General features: G+C 42.9%; 11 non-coding genes across 11 annotated transcripts; all 11 read left to right on the top strand.

Moving 5' to 3' along the window:
* Positions 1–8,412: 8,412 nt before the first annotated feature.
* TRNAC-GCA (transfer RNA cysteine (anticodon GCA)) lies at positions 8,413–8,484 on the top strand. The gene has a single exon. It is a non-coding gene; the product is annotated as a tRNA-Cys (tRNA).
* A 999-nt stretch (positions 8,485–9,483) lies between these two features.
* Positions 9,484–9,555, top strand: TRNAC-GCA (transfer RNA cysteine (anticodon GCA)). Its single transcript has one exon. It is a non-coding gene; the product is annotated as a tRNA-Cys (tRNA).
* A 1,010-nt stretch (positions 9,556–10,565) lies between these two features.
* TRNAC-GCA (transfer RNA cysteine (anticodon GCA)) lies at positions 10,566–10,637 on the top strand. Its single transcript has one exon. It is a non-coding gene; the product is annotated as a tRNA-Cys (tRNA).
* Positions 10,638–11,596: 959 nt separating this feature from the next.
* On the top strand, positions 11,597–11,668 carry TRNAC-GCA (transfer RNA cysteine (anticodon GCA)). The gene has a single exon. It is a non-coding gene; the product is annotated as a tRNA-Cys (tRNA).
* A 2,077-nt stretch (positions 11,669–13,745) lies between these two features.
* Positions 13,746–13,817, top strand: TRNAC-GCA (transfer RNA cysteine (anticodon GCA)). Its single transcript has one exon. It is a non-coding gene; the product is annotated as a tRNA-Cys (tRNA).
* Positions 13,818–15,894: 2,077 nt separating this feature from the next.
* On the top strand, positions 15,895–15,966 carry TRNAC-GCA (transfer RNA cysteine (anticodon GCA)). Its single transcript has one exon. It is a non-coding gene; the product is annotated as a tRNA-Cys (tRNA).
* Positions 15,967–16,975: 1,009 nt separating this feature from the next.
* On the top strand, positions 16,976–17,047 carry TRNAC-GCA (transfer RNA cysteine (anticodon GCA)). The gene has a single exon. It is a non-coding gene; the product is annotated as a tRNA-Cys (tRNA).
* Positions 17,048–20,192: 3,145 nt separating this feature from the next.
* Positions 20,193–20,264, top strand: TRNAC-GCA (transfer RNA cysteine (anticodon GCA)). Its single transcript has one exon. It is a non-coding gene; the product is annotated as a tRNA-Cys (tRNA).
* Positions 20,265–21,273: 1,009 nt separating this feature from the next.
* Positions 21,274–21,345, top strand: TRNAC-GCA (transfer RNA cysteine (anticodon GCA)). Its single transcript has one exon. It is a non-coding gene; the product is annotated as a tRNA-Cys (tRNA).
* A 997-nt stretch (positions 21,346–22,342) lies between these two features.
* Positions 22,343–22,414, top strand: TRNAC-GCA (transfer RNA cysteine (anticodon GCA)). Its single transcript has one exon. It is a non-coding gene; the product is annotated as a tRNA-Cys (tRNA).
* A 2,077-nt stretch (positions 22,415–24,491) lies between these two features.
* TRNAC-GCA (transfer RNA cysteine (anticodon GCA)) lies at positions 24,492–24,563 on the top strand. Its single transcript has one exon. It is a non-coding gene; the product is annotated as a tRNA-Cys (tRNA).
* Positions 24,564–25,256: the final 693 nt, after the last annotated feature.

Genomic DNA, 25,256 nt, shown 5'->3' with positions numbered 1-25,256 from the left:
GTGGGCAGTAATGCAGTCAATCTATTCCTCATTTAACCTGTGTCCTCAGTCTTACATGTATTCCACCTCTTCTCTGTGCATACAAAGTATGTGATTGTTTGAAGCACTTCATTTTTGGGCAATGCATAATCTATTTACTTTCTACTAAAAAACGCTGCCCACGTACTAGATGTACGAACCCTAGTCTCAGGTGCAAACAGGCTGGTCTGAGAAACCAAGCCATTTGCGAACACAAAACAGGTTTTTCTGATGTATTAAATCGAAGGTACATGAAAGGGGTGTTTGGTTGTACCTTCAAATACCAAATTGTAGTGGTATACAGAAATGTTTTTTTCACCGTAATTTCGCCCAAAACAATCATACTTCACCACCATATCAGTGATTGTGGTAATCAATCCACAAAGATAGGTAGTCTCGTAAAAACCTCTTCCCCTTTGAGAATGTTTCAAAACAAACATTTCAATTACAGATATTGGTCCTATGGACCACTGCCTATTCAAATAAAATAACAATTAAACATATACATGTTGTTTTTTAAATGATCCTTGTTAGATCTGGGGGTCCCTAGTTGGCAGGGTAGGTACCACTGTCCAAGGAGGGACCCTTGCTTCTAGTCAGGGAAAGGGGGATACACTGTTAAGATAACCCCTGCTCACCCTCTAGGTAGCTTGGCCTGAGCAGTCTAGGCTATCAAAGGCAATGTGTAAAGTATTTGTACCAACACTCACAGTAACACAGTGAAAACACCACAGATTTACTCCACACCAGTTTTAGAAAAATAATGTATCTTTACTAAAAACTTCACAAGACCAGATATTACAGACAAACCAACATATACTTCAAAAGGTTACTTTAAAGATAGTTCAAGAGTTTGCAGAAAGTACTCCAGGATGTCAAAATCAGTGTCCTGCACAGTGCGACTCTCAATGCACAAAGTGCGACACTCTCGTGCCCAACAGTACCTGTAGTTGCGATAAGGTTCCCAAAAGCTATAACAAGGAAGCTTGCAAAGGCGATGCGATACTCCTGAGATCCTGGGGAGGCTTTGCAGCAGCCCTGCTTCACGCAGCAGAGGTGGATGCGCCGGCTCCGATCTGTAAGGGGAGGATGCGATGACTTTGGCCTTCGTTGCGTAGGTTTCTTAGGGGGAAGCTTCACGCACAGGTTCGATGCGACACTCTTCGATGTGGTGCGATGCGTGGCGCAGCGTTGCCTTCCGGCGCCGCAACTCTCGATGCGCCACGGAACGGGACTCTGCGTCGACGCACGCAGCGATTGGAGACTTTTCACGCACCGGCAGTGGTGCGGCCCGCAAACTGGTTCTGCGACAACCCTCGCAATGGCAGGAAGCTTCACGCTTTGGGACGATGCTCGACGCACTCGGCGATGCGGAGACCCTGCGTGTTGCGATGGTGCCGCGATGAAATTTTCCACGCACTCTCGTCTTGCGACACGCAATCGGATGATGCGTTGGGTACCAGTCACTCTTGTTCACGCTTCTGCTTCCCAGCTCCCAAACACAGAAAAACGACCTCCTGAGGCCCCAAGACTGGGCAAGCACTCCAAGGCAGGTCAGAACTCTCTCAGCAGAGTTCCAGGGGAGCTGGTGGTGAAGTCCTTTTGTTCCTGGGACTTCTTAACAGGGAGCCAGCTCTTCTCAGGCCCTTGGAGATCAGAATCAAAAGAAGGGGACACAGCAAAGTCCTTCCCCTCTCCTTGGCAGCAAAGCAAAACAGCAAGCAGGCAGTCTTCTCCTCTTCAGTTTCTTCCAGCTTTCTCCTTGGCAGAGGTTTCTTCTTAGTTCCAAAGTGATCTAAAGTTTAGGTGTCTGGGGTCCTCTTCTTATACCCCTCCAAGTCTTTGTCTCTCTTTGTTCCAGTGGGGGGATTCCCCTGCTCAAACCGGTTCCTGGGTGTGCTCTGCTCTGGAGCACCTGGTTCCTTTCAGAGTGAGGGGCAGGGTCGTTAGACGCTCCGCAGGAGGTGGAGCCTTCTTTGTGCCAGCAGAGGCAGAGTCCTCAGCCTGGCCAGCAGGGGGTGGAGCCAGCTTTGTGTTTGTCAGGGGCAGCCCTATTCAAACCCAGGGACTACTCCTCCCACCCATCTAATGCAGATCTCCCTATTCACCCTGCTGCTGACTCATCCAGGCTCCTGGAGCCACCTAGCCCATCACATGACACCAGTCAGCCAACCAGCACACAGGCACACAGGAAGGTTAAACAGGAGAATAGCTACTTTCTAAAAAGTGCTATTCTCACACAGTGAATTTAAAAACCATCTTGCTAAAAAGATGTATAATTAAATTCTGAACACAGAGATACCAAACTTGGATTTTCTATCTTGCCCTTATGGGAAGATAGGCATGTAAACAGCCTTCCCCATTCTATCCTATGGGCAAGATAGCCTCTCAGCAGTGAAAAACGAAAATGGCTGTAATTCACTACCAGGGCATGTTACACACCTCAGTACATGCCCTACCTTTCAGATACACTGCACCCAGCCCAGGGGGGTACCTAGGGCCACCATAGGGATGCCTGACATGTACAGAAAGGGAAGGCTAAGGCCTGGTCAGTGGGTGCACTGGCCAGGTCGACATGGCAGTCCTGGACTGCACATAGGCACTGCAAGCAGGCCTAAGACATCATTTTTTAGCGCTACTCCTGTGGGTGGCACAATCAGTGCTGCAGCCCACTAGCAGCATTTGAATCACCAGCCCTGGCACACGCAGTGCACTTTACTAGGGGCTAACAGGGGAAACAAATATACCAATCATGGATAACCAATCAATATAACAATTTATACAGAGAGCATATGCACTTTAGCACTGATCAGCAGTGGTAAAGTGCTCAGAGTCCTATTGCCAACAACCACGGGTCAGAAAAAAATAAAGGAGGAAGAAGCAAAAAAGTTTGGGGATAACCCTGCAAAAAGGGCCGTTTCCAACACAACCCCCTTCCAGCCTAAAGCCAGGGTAGACCAAGCGATACCTCGATGGGATTCCCTGCTTAGGGCGATAGAACACGGAAACTGGCCCAACCAGCAGGGCACTATTCCTGTTCTACGCCTTCCTGAACCCGGTTGGATCTCTCCATCCATACTCTCAGGGTCCACCACGCCAACCCATGTGGAACCCTTCTCCTCACCTGTGGACACCACCTGTGCAGCACCTAGCCTTAACTTGCTCACAGATATGTCCCAACAGACAGACAGCAAGCCACAGTGACCACTGACAGTGGTCAGGGATGAGACCCAGGACTTATTCCTCTCAGGGCCCTCAAACCCCTGTGGCGTCAGAGGGTGGGGGGCGGTAGCCCCAGGTGCTTGGCACCCTTTGTCCACTCCCTTCCCTGTCAGGTCGGGTCTGACAACCTGGCACTGACCGACCAGCTCCGGGCCTGTATCCGGTGGCTGGACAGGAGGCTGGGGTAGGCTTTTCCATACCCAGTCCTCCTCTTCCTTGGGGCTTTGTCCCCTCCCACCTGGAGCGGTACCCCCTTCTAGAATAGTCAGGGCACCTGTGGCAGGTGTCCTGCACCATTCACCCACCAGTTCAGGGGTTCTATCCTGCAACTGGGATCCCAGGTCAGGGGGGACACCCTGGACCTGGCCCTCCAACCTAGGGTCTACACCCTTCAGGTGCACCGGGGTCAGAGGCGAGGACTCCCTCCCTCTGCACCCCCTTCCAGAGTTCTGCACCCTCCTACTCAGAGCGGTACACCTCAAAGACAACTTGGGAGAGACACTGCTTACAGATGTCCCTCCCTCCAGTTCCGGACCTCTCTCCAGCAACTGGTCTCCCAACCTAGGGTCTAAACCCTCAGGTTGCACCGGGGTCAGAGGCGAGGACTCTCTCCCTCTGCACCCCCTTCCAGAGAGCTGCTCCCTCCCCACTGGAGGGGTACCCCTGGAAGCCAAACCGGTCAGGACACAGCTTACAGATGTCCTTCCCCCCAGGTCAGGCAAATCCTGAACCTGGCCTCCCAACCCAGGGACTAAACCCTGCGGTTGCACACCTGCCTGGCATGCCAGGACCTCTGGGGACTCACACAGTATCTCCCCGAGGGTGACACATGACTCATGTGTCTCGTGACAGTCTGCCTGGTGCAGATCTCCCGGCCCCTGTCCACCTGACAGTACGCGAAGATCCCCCAGGACAGAAGTGGTGTCACCATGGTCACTCCTAGGGGACTCAGCCCTTCTGGCTGGTCCCTGACCCACTGGTTCTCCCACTGGGGAACACATCCCCCTCTCACCCCTCAGTCTGGACTTCTGCACCCTCCCAACTGGAGCGGTACCGCCAGACACCAGAACCACTGGAGCTCTGTTTACAGAGGCTCCAGGTTCTCCTGACACTAGGAGATCCTCCTCAAATGGCCTACTAGCACGGTCTAGGCCCCCAACCTGGTGTTCCCTTAAGGAACCCTCCAGGCCCTGAGACTGGGTTTCGGGCACCTTGGGACCCACAGTCCCACACTCACCCCTTCTCCACTGAGACAGGACGTGAGCCCCAACACCCCTCCCACTACACTGGGACCTAACTGGGCTACACTGAACCTCTTCCACCTCACAGGTCTGGAAGATATCCGGGCCACTCCTTTTGGGATCACTCCCCAATGCCTCTCCAGACCTTTTGACATCCAACCAAAGGTCTGCCTCCAACGCAAGCTCTCTGGAACCAGAGAACTCACACTCCACCGGGTGTTGGCATAGCTCTGGAAAACAGGGACTTAAAATATGCTCTCCAACAAATGAATCACACAGCCCCCCACAGTTGTTAACCAAGCTACCGTTTGCCTCACCCTCCAGTGCCTCACACACGTACCCCACACCACTCTCCTGAGATTGGCAAGACAGTATCTGACTGTCTCTGTCACACAACTCACACTCTTCTGGGCGGTCTCCACACTCACACACCAAGGTTTCTACCATGGGGGAACCCCTCTCCCTGTACCTCTCATCTAGGGTCAGTAGAGTGTCCCTCCCACCACTAGGAATATGGTCCCCTGTGCCAGTTCCCCAATCCATTTCAGGGATACTGCACTCCACTGGAACTACATCATAAACCTGAACTCCCTGGTGTATGTCAACCCCCTCCCTCAAGTTAGGCGCCACATCTCTGGGTGTTTGTACCTTTCTCTCAGCACTAGAAACTACAATCTTGCTGCCACCATCTGAGCTGGACTCCACCTCCAACTCAGCAAAGCTCACTTCCTGAGCTAACCTTTCTTCTTCAGCTGAGACACTCATGGCCTCAAGCCTCTCGAGCTCCATATCAAGCTCCCTCATTCTTAATTCATGTGCCAAGGTCAATTTCAATTCTTCCAAGGCATACATCTTCTTGCTCTCTTCTATTTTGTTTTGGGTTTCCATTTCCATCAGCTTCAACTCAAGCCTCATGACTTCTAACTCATGATCTCTAGCCCTTTGATTCTCCTCCAACTCCTCTGGAGTGAGACTCCTACTGGAATGGGAGCTGCCAGCCCTTGAGACTGGTCCGACCACGGGCAGAGCTTGGGAAACAAAACCATCCTCTTCATCTGCATCATCCTCTTCTTGGGCCCCCCACCAGGCCTTCAAGACTCTTTGTAGCACATCCCTTCTAGATCCGCTTTTCACAGGGCAACCAAGGTCTTTGCAGAATTGCTTGAGCTCCTCAACCTTGTACGAATACAGATCCTCCATGGAAAACTCCAATTCTGCCCTCTCACTTGTTGCCACCTGAGACATGATGCTCTTGAAGAGTTACTCAAAAATAGAATCAAAAATATAGTATGTGGTTGTCTATTGGTCTGCACTCCTAGTGATGTACACCAATTACTGTGGGTCAAGTACAAATACAAGTTCAATCCTCACCGCTGACCACCAATGTTAGATCTGGGGGTCTCTAGTTGGCAGGGTAGGTACCACTGTCCAAGTAGGGACCCTTGCTTCTAGTCAGGGAAAGGGGGATACACTGTTAAGATAACCCCTGCTCACCCTCTAGGTAGCTTGGCCTGAGCAGTCTAGGCTATCAAAGGCAATGTGTAAAGTATTTGTACCAACACTCACAGTAACACAGTGAAAACACCACAGATTTACTCCACACCAGTTTTAGAAAAATAATGTATCTTTACTAAAAACTTCACAAGACCAGATATTACAGACAAACCAACATATACTTCAAAAGGTTACTTTAAAGATAGTTCAAGAGTTTGCAGAAAGTACTCCAGGATGTCAAAATCAGTGTCCTGCACAGTGCGACTCTCAATGCACAAAGTGCGACACTCTCGTGCCCAACAGTACCTGTAGTTGCGATAAGGTTCCCAAAAGCTATAACAAGGAAGCTTGCAAAGGCGATGCGATACTCCTGAGATCCTGGGGAGGCTTTGCAGCAGCCCTGCTTCACGCAGCAGAGGTGGATGCGCCGGCTCCGATCTGTAAGGGGAGGATGCGATGACTTTGGCCTTCGTTGCGTAGGTTTCTTAGGGGGAAGCTTCACGCACAGGTTCGATGCGACACTCTTCGATGTGGTGCGATGCGTGGCGCAGCGTTGCCTTCCGGCGCCGCAACTCTCGATGCGCCACGGAACGGGACTCTGCGTCGACGCACGCAGCGATTGGAGACTTTTCACGCACCGGCAGTGGTGCGGCCCGCAAACTGGTTCTGCGACAACCCTCGCAATGGCAGGAAGCTTCACGCTTCGGGACGATGCTCGACGCACTCGGCGATGCGGAGACCCTGCGTGTTGCGATGGTGCCGCGATGAAATTTTCCACGCACTCTCGTCTTGCGACACGCAATCGGATGATGCGTTGGGTACCAGTCACTCTTGTTCACGCTTCTGCTTCCCAGCTCCCAAACACAGAAAAACGACCTCCTGAGGCCCCAAGACTGGGCAAGCACTCCAAGGCAGGTCAGAACTCTCTCAGCAGAGTTCCAGGGGAGCTGGTGGTGAAGTCCTTTTGTTCCTGGGACTTCTTAACAGGGAGCCAGCTCTTCTCAGGCCCTTGGAGATCAGAATCAAAAGAAGGGGACACAGCAAAGTCCTTCCCCTCTCCTTGGCAGCAAAGCAAAACAGCAAGCAGGCAGTCTTCTCCTCTTCAGTTTCTTCCAGCTTTCTCCTTGGCAGAGGTTTCTTCTTAGTTCCAAAGTGATCTAAAGTTTAGGTGTCTGGGGTCCTCTTCTTATACCCCTCCAAGTCTTTGTCTCTCTTTGTTCCAGTGGGGGGATTCCCCTGCTCAAACCGGTTCCTGGGTGTGCTCTGCTCTGGAGCACCTGGTTCCTTTCAGAGTGAGGGGCAGGGTCGTTAGACGCTCCGCAGGAGGTGGAGCCTTCTTTGTGCCAGCAGAGGCAGAGTCCTCAGCCTGGCCAGCAGGGGGTGGAGCCAGCTTTGTGTTTGTCAGGGGCAGCCCTATTCAAACCCAGGGACTACTCCTCCCACCCATCTAATGCAGATCTCCCTATTCACCCTGCTGCTGACTCATCCAGGCTCCTGGAGCCACCTAGCCCATCACATGACACCAGTCAGCCAACCAGCACACAGGCACACAGGAAGGTTAAACAGGAGAATAGCTACTTTCTAAAAAGTGCTATTCTCACACAGTGAATTTAAAAACCATCTTGCTAAAAAGATGTATAATTAAATTCTGAACACAGAGATACCAAACTTGGATTTTCTATCTTGCCCTTATGGGAAGATAGGCATGTAAACAGCCTTCCCCATTCTATCCTATGGGCAAGATAGCCTCTCAGCAGTGAAAAACGAAAATGGCTGTAATTCACTACCAGGGCATGTTACACACCTCAGTACATGCCCTACCTTTCAGATACACTGCACCCAGCCCAGGGGGGTACCTAGGGCCACCATAGGGATGCCTGACATGTACAGAAAGGGAAGGCTAAGGCCTGGTCAGTGGGTGCACTGGCCAGGTCGACATGGCAGTCCTGGACTGCACATAGGCACTGCAAGCAGGCCTAAGACATCATTTTTTAGCGCTACTCCTGTGGGTGGCACAATCAGTGCTGCAGCCCACTAGCAGCATTTGAATCACCAGCCCTGGCACACGCAGTGCACTTTACTAGGGGCTAACAGGTGAAACAAATATACCAATCATGGATAACCAATCAATATAACAATTTATACAGAGAGCATATGCACTTTAGCACTGATCAGCAGTGGTAAAGTGCTCAGAGTCCTATTGCCAACAACCACGGGTCAGAAAAAAATAAAGGAGGAAGAAGCAAAAAAGTTTGGGGATAACCCTGCAAAAAGGGCCGTTTCCAACAATCCTGTTTTCCCTTAATTAATAATATTAAGAACTACTTCTCCTTTTCCACAGTTTCAAGCTCGTACTTTGCGGCCCAACTGAGCATGAGCCTCTTCCTCTTTAATGATGTACTGATATATATTGTCATTCTGATCTTTACAAACAGTTGGGGATATAGCTCAGTGGTAGAGCATTTGACTGCAGATCAAGAGGTCCCTGGTTCAAATCCGGGTGTCCCCTAAACCTATTTTGGTTCTGGTGTTTGTAGCTGGGATCTTTCATAAAGTCCCTTTGGATCACCATTGACAGAGTCAGTGTTCAGTTGGATCTTATACTTTATTAGCATTACAGTGTCACTGCTCAAAACCTGGGAATAAATGCATTTTTACACAGGGCGTGGGAACTTTCTGAAACATCATTGATTTATTTTGGAATCCAGGCTCTTCCTTTCACAGCTTCAAACAAAGAGAATGACTATAAAAACAATTCAAAACTTTGTTATACAGTTTGATGCTTCCTTGTAGCGCACTAAAGAAATGGCATAGTATACTCGGCAGCGCTGCAGTCAATCTATTTCTCATTTAACCTGTGTCCTCAGTCTTACATATATTCCTCCTCTCCTCTGTGCATACAAAGTATGTGTTTGTTTAAAGCACTTCATTCTTGTGCAACGTAGAAACTATTTAATTTCTCCTTAAAACCTCTGCCTACGTGCAAAATGTATGAACCCTCGTTGCAGATGAAAAAAGGCTGGCTCGAAGACTCAGGGCATTTTCAAACACAAAATGGCCTTTTCTGATATATTAAATTGATGGTACTTGAAAGGGACGTTTGGGTGTACCTTCCAAATACCAAATTGCAGTGGTATGTAGAAATGTTTTTCGTCCATCATTTGGCCCAAAACAATCATACTTCACCACCATCTCGGTGATTGTGGTAACCAATGCGCGAAAGGATAAGGCGTCCCGTAAAAACCTCTTCCCCTTTGAGAATGTTTCAAAACAAGCATTTTATGTACAGGCATTGGTCCTATGGACCACTGCCTGTTCAAATAAAATAACAATGAAACATATAAATATGTTTTTTTAAACGATCCCGTTTTCCTTCAATAAATAATATTAAGAACTACTTCTCCTGTTCCACAGTTTCAAGCTTGTACTTTCCGGCCCAACTGAGCATGATGCTCACACTCTTTCATGAGGTACTGATATATTTTCATTCCGACTCTCACAAACAGGTGGGGATATAGCTCAGTGGTAGAGCATTTGACTGCAGATCAAGAGGTCCCTGGTTCAAATCCAGGTGTCCCCTTAACCTGTTTTGGTTCTTGTGTTTGTAGCTGGGACTTTTCATAAAACCCCTTTGGATCATCATTGACAGAGTCAGTGTTCACTTGGATCTTACACTTTAATAGCATTACAATGTCACTGCTCAAAACCTGAGAGTAAATGCATTTTTATACAGGGCTCGGTATTCTGTATGGGAAATGTCTGAAAAAGCATTGATTTATTTTGGAATCTGGCTCTTCCTTTCACAGCACCGAACAAAGGAAATGGACTATGAAAGCAATTGACAACTTTGTTTTACAGTTTGGTGCTTCCTTCGATCGCACTACAGAAATTGCATAGAAAAGGGGGCAGCAATGCAGTCAATCTATTCCTCATTTAACCTGTGTCCTCAGTCTTACATGTATTTCACCTCTTCTCTGTGCATACAAAGTATGTGTTTGTTTGAAGCACTTCATTTTTGGGCAATGCATAATCTATTTACTTTCTACTAAAAAACACTGCCCACGTACAAGATGTACAAACCCTAGTTGCAGGTGCAAGCAGGCTGGTTTGAGAAACCAGGCCATTTGCGAACACACATAATAGCTTTTTCTGATGTATTAAATCGAAGGTAGATGAAAGGGGTGTTTGGTTGTACCTTCAAATACCAAATTGTAGTGGTATGCAGAAATGTTTTTTCACCGTAATTTGGCCCAAAACAATCATACTTCACCACCATATCAGTGATTGTGGTAATCAATCCACAAAGATAGGTAGTCTCGTAAAAACCTCTTCCCCTTTGAGAATGTTTCAAAACAAACATTTCAATTACAGATATTGGTCCTATGGACCACTGCCTATTCAAATAAAATAACAATTAAACATATACATTTTGTTTTTTAAATGATCCTGCTTTCCTTTAATTAATAATATTAAGAACTACTTCTCCTTTTCCACAGTTTCAAGCTCGTACTTTGTGGCCCAACTGAGCTTGAGCCTCTCACTCTTTCATGATGTACTGATATATTGTCATTCTGATCTTTAAAAACAGTTGCGGATATAGCTCAGTGGTAGAGCATTTGACTGCAGATCAAAAGGTCCCTGGTTCAAATCCGGGTGTCCCCTAAACCTATTTTGGTTCTGGTGTTTGTAGCTGGGATCTTTCATAAAGTCCCTTTGGATCACCATTGACAGAGTCAGTGTTCAGTTGGATCTTATACTTTATTAGCATTACAGTGTCACTGCTCAAAACCTGAGAATAAATGCATTTTTACACAGGGCGTGGGAACTTTCTGAAACATCATTGATTTATTTTGGAATCCGGCTCTTCCTTTCACAGCTTCAAGCAAAGAGAATGACTATGAAAACAATTGAAAACTTTGTTATACAGTTTGGTGCTTCCTTGTAGCGCACTAAAGAAATGGCATAGTATACTCGGCAGCGCTGCAGTCAATCTATTTCTCATTTAACCTGTGTCCTCAGTCTTACATATATTCCTCCTCTCCTCTGTGCATACAAAATATGTGTTTGTTTAAAGCACTTCATTCTTGTGCAACGTAGAAACTATTTAATTTCTCCTTAAAACCTCTGCCTACGTGCAAAATGTATGAACCCTCCTTGCAGATGAAAAAAGGCTGGCTCGAAGACTCAGGCCATTTTCGAACACAAAATGGCCTTTTCTGATATATTAAATTGATGGTACTTGAAAGGGACGTTTGGGTGTACCTTCCAAATACCAAATTGCAGTGGTATGTAGAAATGTTTTTCGTCCATCATTTGGCCCAAAACAATCATCCTTCACCACCATCTCGGTGATTGTGGTAACCAATCCGCGAAAGGATAAGGCGTCCCGTAAAAACCTCTTCCCCTTTGAGAATGTTTCAAAACAAGCATTTTATGTACAGGCATTGGTCCTATGGACCACTGCCTGTTCAAATAAAATAACAATGAAACATAAATAATATTAAGAACTACTTTTCCTGTTCCACAGTTTCAAGCTTGTACTTTCTGGCCCAACTGAGCATGATGCTCACACTCTTTCATGAGGTACTGATATATTTTCGTTCCGACTCTCACAAACTGGTGGGGATATAGCTCAGTGGTAGAGCATTTGACTGCAGATCAAGAGGTCCCTGGTTCAAATCCAGGTGTCCCCTTAGCCTGTTTTGGTTCTTGTGTTTGTAGCTGGGATTTTCATAAAACCCCTTTGGATCATCATTGACAGAGTCAGTGTTCGCTTGGATCTTACACTTTGATAGCATTACAATGTCACTGCTCAAAACCTGAGAGTAAATGCATTTTTATACAGGGTTCGGTATTCCGTATGGGAAATTTCTGAAACAGCATTGATTTATTTTGGAATCTGGCTCTTCCTTTCACAGCACCAAAGAAAGGGAATGGACTATGAAAGCAATTGACAACTTTGTTTTACAGTTTGGTGCTTCCTTTGATCGCACTACAGAAATTGCATAGAAAAGTGGGCAGCAATGCAGTCAATCTATTCCTCATTTAACCTGTGTCCTCAGTCTTACATGTATTCCACCTCTTCTCTGTGCATACAAAGTATGTGTTTGTTTGAAGCACTTCATTTTTGTGCAATGCATAATCTATTTACTTTCTACTAAAAAACGCTGCCCACGTACAAGATGTACGAACCCTAGTCTCAGGTGCAAGCAGGCTGGTCTGAGAAACCAGGCCATTTGCGAACACAAAACAGATTTTTCTGATGTATTAAATCGAAGGTACATGAAAGGGGTGTTTGGTTGTACCTTCAAATACCAAATTGTGGTGGTATACAGAAATGTTTTTTCACCGTAATTTGGCCCAAAACAATCATACTTCACCACCATATCAGTGATTGTGGTAATCAATCCACAAAGATAGGTAGTCTCGTAAAAACCTCTTCCCCTTTGAGAATGTTTCAAAACAAACATTTCAATTACAGATATTGGTCCTATGGACCACTGCCTATTCAAATAAAATAACAATTAAACATATACATTTTGTTTTTTATATGATCCTGTTTTCCTTTAATTAATAATATTAAGAACTACTTCTCCTTTTCCACAGTTTCAAGCTCGTACTTTGTGGCCCAACTGAGCTTGAGTCTCTCACTCTTTCATGATGTACTTATATATTGTCATTCTGATCTTTGAAAACAGTTGGGGATATGGCTCAGTGGTAGAGCATTTGACTGCAGATCAAGAGGTCTCCTGGTTCAAATCCGGGTGTCCCCTAAACCTATTTTGGTTCTGGTGTTTGTAGCTGGGATCTTTCATAAAGTCCCTTTGGATCACCATTGACAGAGTCAGTGTTCAGTTGGATCTTATACTTTATTGGCATTACAGTGTCACTGCTCAAAACCTGGGAATAAATGCATTTTTACACAGGGCGTGGGAACTTTCTGAAACATCATTGATTTATTTTGGAATCCGGCTCTTCCTTTCACAGCTTCAAACAAAGAGAATGACTATGAAAACAATTCAAAACTTTGTTATACAGTTTGGTGCTTCCTTGTAGCGCACTAAAGAAATGGCATAGTATACTCGGCAGCGCTGCAGTCAATCTATTTCTCATTTAACCTGTGTCCTCAGTCTTACATATATTCCTCCTCTCCTCTGTGCATACAAAATATGTGTTTGTTTAAAGCACTTCATTCGTGTGCAACGTAGAAACTATTTAATTTCTCCTTAAAACCTCTGCCTACGTGCAAAATGTATGAACCCTCGTTGCAGATGAAAAAAGGCTGGCTCGAAGACTCAGGCCATTTTCGAACACAAAATGGCCTTTTCTGATATATTAAATTGATGGTACTTGAAAGGGACGTTTGGGTGTACCTTCCAAATACCAAATTGCAGTGGTATGTAGAAATGTTTATCGTCCATCATTTGGCCCAAAACAATCATACTTCACCACCATCTCGGTGATTGTGGTAACCAATCCGCGAAAGGATAAGGCGTCCCGTAAAAACCTCTTCCCCTTTGAGAATGTTTCAAAACAAGCATTTTATGAACAGTCATTGGTCCTATGGACCACTGCCTGTTCTAATAAAATAACAATGAAACATATAAATAATTTTTTTAAACGATCCCGTTTTCCTTCAATAAATAATATTAGGAACTACTTCTCCTGTTCCACAGTTTCAAGCTTGTACTTTCCGGCCCAACTGAGCATGATGCTCACAGTTTTTCATGAGGTACTGATATATTTTCATTCCGACTCTCACAAACAGGTGGGGATATAGCTCAGTGGTAGAGCATTTGACTGCAGATCAAGAGGTCCCTGGTTCAAATCCAGGTGTCCCCTTAGCCTGTTTTGGTTCTTGTGTTTGTAGCTGGGACTTTTCATAAAACCCCTTTGGATCATCATTGACAGAGTCAGTGTTCGCTTGGATCTTACACTTTAATAGCATTACAATGTCACTGCTCAAAACCTGAGAGTAAATGCATTTTTATACAGGGCGCGGTATTCCGTATGGGAAATGTCTGAAAAAGCATTGATTTATTTTGGAATCTGGCTCTTCCTTTCACAGCACCAAACAAAGGGAATGGACTATGAAAGCAATTGACAACTTTGTTTTACAGTTTGGTGCTTCCTTCGATCGCACTACAGAAATTGCATAGAAAAGTGGGCAGAAATGCAGTCAATCTATTCCTCATTTAACCTGTGTCCTCAGTCTTACATGTATTCCACCTCTTCTCTGTGCATACAAAGTATGTGTTTGTTTGAAGCACTTCATTTTTGTGCAATGCATAATCTATTTACTTTCTACTAAAAAACGCTGCCCACGTACAAGATGTACGAACCCTAGTTGCAGGTGCAAGCAGGCTGGTCTGAGAAACCAGGCCATTTGCGAACACAAAATAGCTTTTTCTGATGTATTAAATCGAAGGTACATGAAAGGGGTGTTTGGTTGTACCTTCAAATACCAAATTGTAGTGGTATGCAGAAATGTTTTTTCACCGTAATTTGGCCCAAAACAATCATACTTCACCACCATATCAGTGATTGTGGTAATCAATCCACAAAGATAAGTAGTCTCTTAAAAACCTCTTCCCCTTTGAGAATGTTTCAAAACAAACATTTTAATTACAGATATTGGTCCTATGGACCACTGCCTATTCAAATAAAATAACAATTAAACATATACATTTAGTTTTTTAAATGATCCTGCTTTCCTTTAATTAATAATATTAAGAACTACTTCTCCTTTTCCACAGTTTCAAGCTCGTACTTTGTTGCCCAGCTGAGCTTGAGCCTCTCACTCTTTCATGATGTACTGATATATTGTCATTCTGATATTTGAAAACAGTTGGGGATATACCTCAGTGGTAGAGCAATTGACTGCAGATCAAGAGGTCCCTGGTTCAAATCCGGGTGTCCCCTAAACCTATTTTGGTTCTGGTGTTTGTAGCTGGGATCTTTCATAAAGTCCCTTTGGATCACCAGTGACAGAGTCAGTGTTCAGTTGGATCTTATACTTTATTAGCATTACAGTGTCACTGCTCAAAACCTGGGAATAAATGCATTTTTACACAGGGCGTGGGAACTTTCTGAAACATCATTGATTTATTTTGGAATCCGGCTCTTCCTTTCACAGCTTCAAGCAAAGAGAATGACTATGAAAACAATTGAAAACTTTGTTATACAGTTTGGTGCTTCCTTGTAGCGCACTAAAGAAATGGCATAGTATACTCGGCAGCGCTGCAGTCAATCTATTTCTCATTTAACGTGTGTCCTCAGTCTTACATATATTCCTCCTCTCCTCTGTGCATACAAAATATGTGTTTGTTTAAAGCACTTCATTCTTGTGCAACGTAGAAACTATTTAATTTCTCCTTAAAACCTCTGCCTACGTGCAAAATGTATGAACCCTCGTTGCAGATGAAAAAAGGCTGGCTCGAAGACTCAGGCCATTTTCGAACACAAAATGGCCTTTTCTGATATATTAAATTGATGGTACTTGAAAGGGATGTTTGGGTGTACCTTCTAAATACAAAATTGCAGTGGTATGTAGAAATGTTTTTCGTCCATCATTTGGCCCAAAACAATCATACTTCACCACCATCTCGGTGATTGTGGTAACCCATCCGCGAAAGGATAAGGCGTCCCGTAAAAACCTCTTCCCCTTTGAGAATGTTTCAAAACAAGCATTTTATGTACAGGCATTGGTCCTATGGACCACTGCTTGTGCAAATAAAATAACAATGAAACATATAAATATTTTTTTTAAACGATCCCGTTTTCCTTCAATAAATAATATTAAGAACTACTTTTCCTGTTCCACAGTTTCAAGCTTGTAGTTTCCGGCCCAACTGAGCATGATGCTCACACTCTTTCATGAGGTACTGATATATTTTCATTCCGACTCTCACAAACTGGTGGGGATATAGCTCAGTGGTAGAGCATTTGACTGCAGATCAAGAGGTCCCTGGTTCAAATCCAGGTGTCCCCTTAGCCTGTTTTGGTTCTTGTGTTTGTAGCTGGGATTTTCATAAAACCCCTTTGGATCATCATTGACAGAGTCAGTGTTCGCTTGGATCTTACACTTTAATAGCATTACAATGTCACTGCTCAAAACCTGAGAGTAAATGCATTTTTATTCAGGGCTCGGTATTCCGTATGGGAAATTTCTGAAACAGCATTGATTTATTTTGGAATCTGGCTCTTCCTTTCACAGCACCAAAGAAAGGGAATGGACTATGAAAGCAATTGACAACTTTGTTTTACAGTTTGGTGCTTCCTTTGATCGCACTACAGAAATTGCATAGAAAAGTGGGCAGCAATGCAGTCAATCTATTCCTCATTTAACCTGTGTCCTCAGTCTTACATGTATTCCACCTCTTCTCTGTGCATACAAAGTATGTGTTTGTTTGAAGCACTTCATTTTTGTGCAATGCATAATCTATTTACTTTCTACTAAAAAACGCTGCCCACGTACAAGATGTACGAACCCTAGTCTCAGGTGCAAGCAGGCTGGTCTGAGAAACCAGGCCATTTGCGAACACAAAACAGATTTTTCTGATGTATTAAATCGAAGGTACATGAAAGGGGTGTTTGGTTGTACCTTCAAATACCAAATTGTGGTGGGGTATACAGAAATGTTTTTTCACCGTAATTTGGCCCAAAACAATCATACTTCACCACCATATCAGTGATTGTGGTAATCAATCCACAAAGATAGGTAGTCTCGTAAAAACCTCTTCCCCTTTGAGAATGTTTCAAAACAAACATTTCAATTACAGATATTGGTCCTATGGACCACTGCCTATTCAAATAAAATAACAATTAAACATATACATTTTGTTTTTTATATGATCCTGTTTTCCTTTAATTAATAATATTAAGAACTACTTCTCCTTTTCCACAGTTTCAAGCTCGTACTTTGTGGCCCAACTGAGCTTGAGTCGCTCACTCTTTCGTGATGTACTGATATATTGTCATTCTGATCTTTGAAAACAGTTGGGGATATAGCTCAGTGGTAGAGCATTTGACTGCAGATCAAGAGGTCCCAGGTTCAAATCCGGGTGTCCCCTAAACCTATTTTGGTTCTGGTGTTTGTAGCTGGGATCTTTCATAAAGTCCCTTTGGATCACCATTGACAGAGTCAGTGTTCAGTTGGATCTTATACTTTATTAGCATTACAGTGTCACTGCTCAAAACCTGGGAATAAATGCATTTTTACACAGGGCGTGGGAACTTTCTGAAACATCATTGATTTATTTTGGAATCCGGCTCTTCCTTTCACAGCTTCAAACAAAGAGAATGACTATGAAAACAATTCAAAACTTTGTTATACAGTTTGGTGCTTCCTTGTAGCGCACTAAAGAAATGGCATAGTATACTCGTCAGCGCTGCAGTCAATCTATTTCTCATTTAACCTGTGTCCTCAGTCTTACATATATTCCTCCTCTCCTCTGTGCATACAAAATATGTGTTTGTTTAAAGCACTTCATTCGTGTGCAACGTAGAAACTATTTAATTTCTCCTTAAAACCTCTGCCTACGTGCAAAATGTATGAACCCTCGTTGCAGATGAAAAAAGGCTGGCTCGAAGACTCAGGCCATTTTCGAACACAAAATGGCCTTTTCTGATATATTAAATTGATGGTACTTGAAAGGGACGTTTGGGTGTACCTTCCAAATACCAAATTGCAGTGGTATGTAGAAATGTTTATCGTCCATCATTTGGCCCAAAACAATCATACTTCACCACCATCTCGGTGATTGTGGTAACCAATCCGCGAAAGGATAAGGCGTCCCGTAAAAACCTCTTCCCCTTTGAGAATGTTTCAAAACAAGCATTTTATGAACAGTCATTGGTTCTATGGACCACTGCCTGTTCTAATAAAATAACAATGAAACATATAAATAATTTTTTTAAACGATCCCGTTTTCCTTCAATAAATAATATTAGGAACTACTTCTCCTGTTCCACAGTTTCAAGCTTGTACTTTCCGGCCCAACTGAGCATGATGCTCACAGTTTTTCATGAGGTACTGATATATTTTCATTCCGACTCTCACAAGCAGGTGGGGATATAGCTCAGTGGTAGAGCATTTGACTGCAGATCAAGAGGTCCCTGTTCAAATCCAGGTGTCCCCTTAGCCTGTTTTGGTTCTTGTGTTTGTAGCTGGGACTTTTCATAAAACCCCTTTGGATCATCATTGACAGAGTCAGTGTTCGCTTGGATCTTACACTTTAATAGCATTACAATGTCACTGCTCAAAACCTGAGAGTAAATGCATTTTTATACAGGGCGCGGTATTCCGTATGGGAAATGTCTGAAAAAGCATTGATTTATTTTGGAATCTGGCTCTTCCTTTCACAGCACCAAACAAAGGGAATGGACTATGAAAGCAATTGACAACTTTGTTTTACAGTTTGGTGCTTCCTTCGATCGCACTACAGAAATTGCATAGAAAAGTGGGCAGAAATGCAGTCAATCTATTCCTCATTTAACCTGTGTCCTCAGTCTTACATGTATTCCACCTCTTCTCTGTGCATACAAAGTATGTGTTTGTTTGAAGCACTTCATTTTTGTGCAATGCATAATCTATTTACTTTCTACTAAAAAACGCTGCCCACGTACAAGATGTACGAACCCTAGTTGCAGGTGCAAGCAGGCTGGTCTGAGAAACCAGGCCATTTGCGAACACAAAATAGCTTTTTCTGATGTATTAAATCGAAGGTACATGAAAGGGGTGTTTGGTTGTACCTTCAAATACCAAATTGTAGTGGTATGCAGAAATGTTTTTTCACCGTAATTTGGCCCAAAACAATCATACTTCACCACCATATCAGTGATTGTGGTAATCAATCCACAAAGATAAGTAGTCTCTTAAAAACCTCTTCCCCTTTGAGAATGTTTCAAAACAAACATTTTAATTACAGATATTGGTCCTATGGACCACTGCCTATTCAAATAAAATAACAATTAAACATATACATTTAGTTTTTTAAATGATCCTGCTTTCCTTTAATTAATAATATTAAGAACTACTTCTCCTTTTCCACAGTTTCAAGCTCGTACTTTGTTGCCCAGCTGAGCTTGAGCCTCTCACTCTTTCATGATGTACTGATATATTGTCATTCTGATATTTGAAAACAGTTGGGGATATACCTCAGTGGTAGAGCAATTGACTGCAGATCAAGAGGTCCCTGGTTCAAATCCGGGTGTCCCCTAAACCTATTTTGGTTCTGGTGTTTGTAGCTGGGATCTTTCAAAAAGTCCCTTTGGATCACCAGTGACAGAGTCAGTGTTCAGTTGGATCTTATACTTTATTAGCATTACAGTGTCACTGCTCAAAACCTGGGAATAAATGCATTTTTACACAGGGCGTGGGAACTTTCTGAAACATCATTGATTTATTTTGGAATCCGGCTCTTCCTTTCACAGCTTCAAGCAAAGAGAATGACTATGAAAACAATTGAAAACTTTGTTATACAGTTTGGTGCTTCCTTGTAGCGCACTAAAGAAATGGCATAGTATACTCGGCAGCGCTGCAGTCAATCTATTTCTCATTTAACGTGTGTCCTCAGTCTTACATATATTCCTCCTCTCCTCTGTGCATACAAAATATGTGTTTGTTTAAAGCACTTCATTCTTGTGCAACGTAGAAACTATTTAATTTCTCCTTAAAACCTCTGCCTACGTGCAAAATGTATGAACCCTCGTTGCAGATGAAAAAAGGCTGGCTCGAAGACTCAGGCCATTTTCGAACACAAAATGGCCTTTTCTGATATATTAAATTGATGGTACTTGAAAGGGATGTTTGGGTGTACCTTCCAAATACAACATTGCAGTGGTATGTAGAAATGTTTTTCGTCCATCATTTGGCCCAAAACAATCATACTTCACCACCATCTCGGTGATTGTGGTAACCCATCCGCGAAAGGATAAGGCGTCCCGTAAAAACCTCTTCCCCTTTGAGAATGTTTCAAAACAAGCATTTTATGTACAGGCATTGGTCCTATGGACCACTGCCTGTGCAAATAAAATAACAATGAAACATATAAATATTTTTTTTAAACGATCCCGTTTTCCTTCAATAAATAATATTAAGAACTACTTTTCCTGTTCCACAGTTTCAAGCTTGTAGTTTCCGGCCCAACTGAGCATGATGCTCACACTCTTTCATGAGGTACTGATATATTTTCATTCCGACTCTCACAAACTGGTGGGGATATAGCTCAGTGGTAGAGCATTTGACTGCAGATCAAGAGGTCCCTGGTTCAAATCCAGGTGTCCCCTTAGCCTGTTTTGGTTCTTGTGTTTGTAGCTGGGATTTTCATAAAACCCCTTTGGATCATCATTGACAGAGTCAGTGTTCGCTTGGATCTTACACTTTAATAGCATTACAATGTCACTGCTCAAAACCTGAGAGTAAATGCATTTTTATACAGGGCTCGGTATTCCGTATGGGAAATTTCTGAAACAGCATTGATTTATTTTGGAATCTGGCTCTTCCTTTCACAGCACCAAAGAAAGGGAATGGACTATGAAAGCAATTGACAACTTTGTTTTACAGTTTGGTGCTTCCTTTGATCGCACTACAGAAATTGCATAGAAAAGTGGGCAGCAATGCAGTCAATCTATTCCTCATTTAACCTGTGTCCTCAGTCTTACATGTATTCCACCTCTTCTCTGTGCATACAAAGTATGTGTTTGTTTGAAGCACTTCATTTTTGTGCAATGCATAATCTATTTACTTTCTACTAAAAAACGCTGCCCACGTACAAGATGTACGAACCCTAGTCTCAGGTGCAAGCAGGCTGGTCTGAGAAACCAGGCCATTTGCGAACACAAAACAGATTTTTCTGATGTATTAAATCGAAGGTACATGAAAGGGGTGTTTGGTTGTACCTTCAAATACCAAATTGTGGTGGGGTATACAGAAATGTTTTTTCACCGTAATTTGGCCCAAAACAATCATACTTCACCACCATATCAGTGATTGTGGTAATCAATCCACAAAGATAGGTAGTCTCGTAAAAACCTCTTCCCCTTTGAGAATGTTTCAAAACAAACATTTCAATTACAGATATTGGTCCTATGGACCACTGCCTATTCAAATAAAATAACAATTAAACATATACATTTTGTTTTTTATATGATCCTGTTTTCCTTTAATTAATAATATTAAGAACTACTTCTCCTTTTCCACAGTTTCAAGCTCGTACTTTGTGGCCCAACTGAGCTTGAGTCGCTCACTCTTTCGTGATGTACTGATATATTGTCATTCTGATCTTTGAAAACAGTTGGGGATATAGCTCAGTGGTAGAGCATTTGACTGCAAATCAAGAGGTCCCAGGTTCAAATCCGGGTGTCCCCTAAACCTATTTTGGTTCTGGTGTTTGTAGCTGGGATCTTTCATAAAGTCCCTTTGGATCACCATTGACAGAGTCAGTGTTCAGTTGGATCTTATACTTTATTAGCATTACAGTGTCACTGCTCAAAACCTGGGAATAAATGCATTTTTACACAGGGCGTGGGAACTTTTTGAAACATCATTGATTTATTTTGGAATCCGGCTCTTCCTTTCACAGCTTCAAACAAAGAGAATGACTATGAAAACAATTCAAAACTTTGTTATACAGTTTGGTGCTTCCTTGTAGCGCACTAAAGAAATGGCATAGTATACTCGTCAGCGCTGCAGTCAATCTATTTCTCATTTAACCTGTGTCCTCAGTCTTACATATATTCCTCCTCTCCTCTGTGCATACAAAATATGTGTTTGTTTAAAGCACTTCATTCGTGTGCAACGTAGAAACTATTTAATTTCTCCTTAAAACCTCTGCCTACGTGCAAAATGTATGAACCCTCGTTGCAGATGAAAAAAGGCTGGCTCGAAGACTCAGGCCATTTTCGAACACAAAATGGCCTTTTCTGATATATTAAATTGATGGTACTTGAAAGGGACGTTTGGGTGTACCTTCCAAATACCAAATTGCAGTGGTATGTAGAAATGTTTATCGTCCATCATTTGGCCCAAAACAATCATACTTCACCACCATCTCGGTGATTGTGGTAACCAATCCGCGAAAGGATAAGGCGTCCCGTAAAAACCTCTTCCCCTTTGAGAATGTTTCAAAACAAGCATTTTATGAACAGTCATTGGTCCTATGGACCACTGCCTGTTCTAATAAAATAACAATGAAACATATAAATAATTTTTTTAAACGATCCCGTTTTCCTTCAATAAATAATATTAGGAACTACTTCTCCTGTTCCACAGTTTCAAGCTTGTACTTTCCGGCCCAACTGAGCATGATGCTCACAGTTTTTCATGAGGTACTGATATATTTTCATTCCGACTCTCACAAACAGGTGGGGATATAGCTCAGTGGTAGAGCATTTGACTGCAGATCAAGAGGTCCCTGGTTCAAATCCAGGTGTCCCCTTAGCCTGTTTTGGTTCTTGTGTTTGTAGCTGGGACTTTTCATAAAACCCCTTTGGATCATCATTGACAGAGTCAGTGTTCGCTTGGATCTTACACTTTAATAGCATTACAATGTCACTGCTCAAAACCTGAGAGTAAATGCATTTTTATACAGGGCGCGGTATTCCGTATGGGAAATGTCTGAAAAAGCATTGATTTATTTTGGAATCTGGCTCTTCCTTTCACAGCACCAAACAAAGGGAATGGACTATGAAAGCAATTGACAACTTTGTTTTACAGTTTGGTGCTTCCTTCGATCGCACTACAGAAATTGCATAGAAAAGTGGGCAGAAATGCAGTCAATCTATTCCTCATTTAACCTGTGTCCTCAGTCTTACATGTATTCCACCTCTTCTCTGTGCATACAAAGTATGTGTTTGTTTGAAGCACTTCATTTTTGTGCAATGCATAATCTATTTACTTTCTACTAAAAAACGCTGCCCACGTACAAGATGTACGAACCCTAGTTGCAGGTGCAAGCAGGCTGGTCTGAGAAACCAGGCCATTTGCGAACACAAAATAGCTTTTTCTGATGTATTAAATCGAAGGTAGATGAAAGGGGTGTTTGGTTGTACCTTCAAATACCAAATTGTAGTGGTATGCAGAAATGTTTTGTCACCGTAATTTGGCCCAAAACAATCATACTTCACCACCATATCAGTGATTGTGGTAATCAATCCACAAAGATAAGTAGTCTCTTAAAAACCTCTTCCCCTTTGAGAATGTTTCAAAACAAACATTTTAATTACAGATATTGGTCCTATAGACCACTGCCTATTCAAATAAAATCACAATTAAACATATACATTTTGTTTTTTAAATGATCCTGCTTTCCTTTAATTAATAATATTAAGAACTACTTCTCCTTTTCCACAGTTTCAAGCTCGTACTTTGTTGCCCAGCTGAGCTTGAGCCTCTCACTCTTTCATGATGTACTGATATATTGTCATTCTGATATTTGAAAACAGTTGGGGATATAGCTCAGTGGTAGAGCATTTGACTGCAGGTTAAGAGGTCCCTTGTTCAAATCTGGGTGTCCCCTAAACCTATTTTGGTTCTGGTGTTTGTAGCTGGGATCTTTCATAAAGTCCCTTTGGATCACCATTGACAGAGTCAGTGTTCAGTTGGATCTTATACTTTATTAGCATTACAGTGTCACTGCTCAAAACCTGGGAATAAATGCATTTTTACACAGGGCGTGGGAACTTTCTGAAACATCATTGATTTATTTTGGAATCCGGCTCTTCCTTTCACGGCTTCAAGCAAAGAGAATGACTATGAAAACAATTGAAAACTTTGTTATACAGTTTGGTGCTTCCTTGTAGCGCACTAAAGAAATGGCATAGTATACTCGGCAGCGCTGCAGTCAATCTATTTCTCATTTAACGTGTGTCCTCAGTCTTACATATATTCCTCCTCTCCTCTGTGCATACAAAATATGTGTTTGTTTAAAGCACTTCATTCTTGTGCAACGTAGAAACTATTTAATTTCTCCTTAAAACCTCTGCCTACGTGCAAAATGTATGAACCCTCGTTGCAGATGAAAAAAGGCTGGCTCGAAGACTCAGGCCATTTTCGAACACAAAATGGCCTTTTCTGATATATTAAATTGATGGTACTTGAAAGGGATGTTTGGGTGTACCTTCCAAATACAAAATTGCAGTGGTATGTAGAAATGTTTTTCGTCCATCATTTGGCCCAAAACAATCATACTTCACCACCATCTCGGTGATTGTGGTAACCAATCCGCGAAAGGATAAGGCGTCCCGTAAAAACCTCTTCCCCTTTGAGAATGTTTCAAAACAAGCATTTTATGTACAGGCATTGGTCCTATGGACCACTGCCTGTGCAAATAAAATAACAATGAAACATATAAATATTTTTTTTAAACGATCCCGTTTTCCTTCAATAAATAATATTAAGAACTACTTTTCCTGTTCCACAGTTTCAAGCTTGTAGTTTCCGGCCCAACTGAGCATGATGCTCACACTCTTTCATGAGGTACTGATATATTTTCATTCCGACTCTCACAAACTGGTGGGGATATAGCTCAGTGGTAGAGCATTTGACTGCAGATCAAGAGGTCCCTGGTTCAAATCCAGGTGTCCCCTTAGCCTGTTTTGGTTCTTGTGTTTGTAGCTGGGATTTTCATAAAACCCCTTTGGATCATCATTGACAGAGTCAGTGTTCGCTTGGATCTTACACTTTGATAGCATTACAATGTCACTGCTCAAAACCTGAGAGTAAATGCATTTTTATACAGGGTTCGGTATTCCGTATGGGAAATTTCTGAAACAGCATTGATTTATTTTGGAATCTGGCTCTTCCTTTCACAGCACCAAAGAAAGGGAATGGACTATGAAAGCAATTGACAACTTTGTTTTACAGTTTGGTGCTTCCTTTGATCGCACTACAGAAATTGCATAGAAAAGTGGGCAGCAATGCAGTCAATCTATTCCTCATTTAACCTGTGTCCTCAGTCTTACATGTATTCCACCTCTTCTCTGTGCATACAAAGTATGTGTTTGTTTGAAGCACTTCATTTTTGTGCAATGCATAATCTATTTACTTTCTACTAAAAAACGCTGCCCACGTACAAGATGTACGAACCCTAGTCTCAGGTGCAAGCAGGCTGGTCTGAGAAACCAGGCCATTTGCGAACACAAAACAGATTTTTCTGATGTATTAAATCGAAGGTACATGAAAGGGGTGTTTGGTTGTACCTTCAAATACCAAATTGTGGTGGTATACAGAAATGTTTTTTCACCGTAATTTGGCCCAAAACAATCATACTTCACCACCAT

The sequence above is a fragment of the Triturus cristatus genome, chromosome 4_1, assembly GCF_964204655.1.
Source record: "Triturus cristatus chromosome 4_1, aTriCri1.1, whole genome shotgun sequence".
Taxonomy (NCBI): Eukaryota; Metazoa; Chordata; class Amphibia; order Caudata; family Salamandridae; genus Triturus; species Triturus cristatus.
This window is presented reverse-complemented; position numbering and strand designations above follow the sequence as displayed.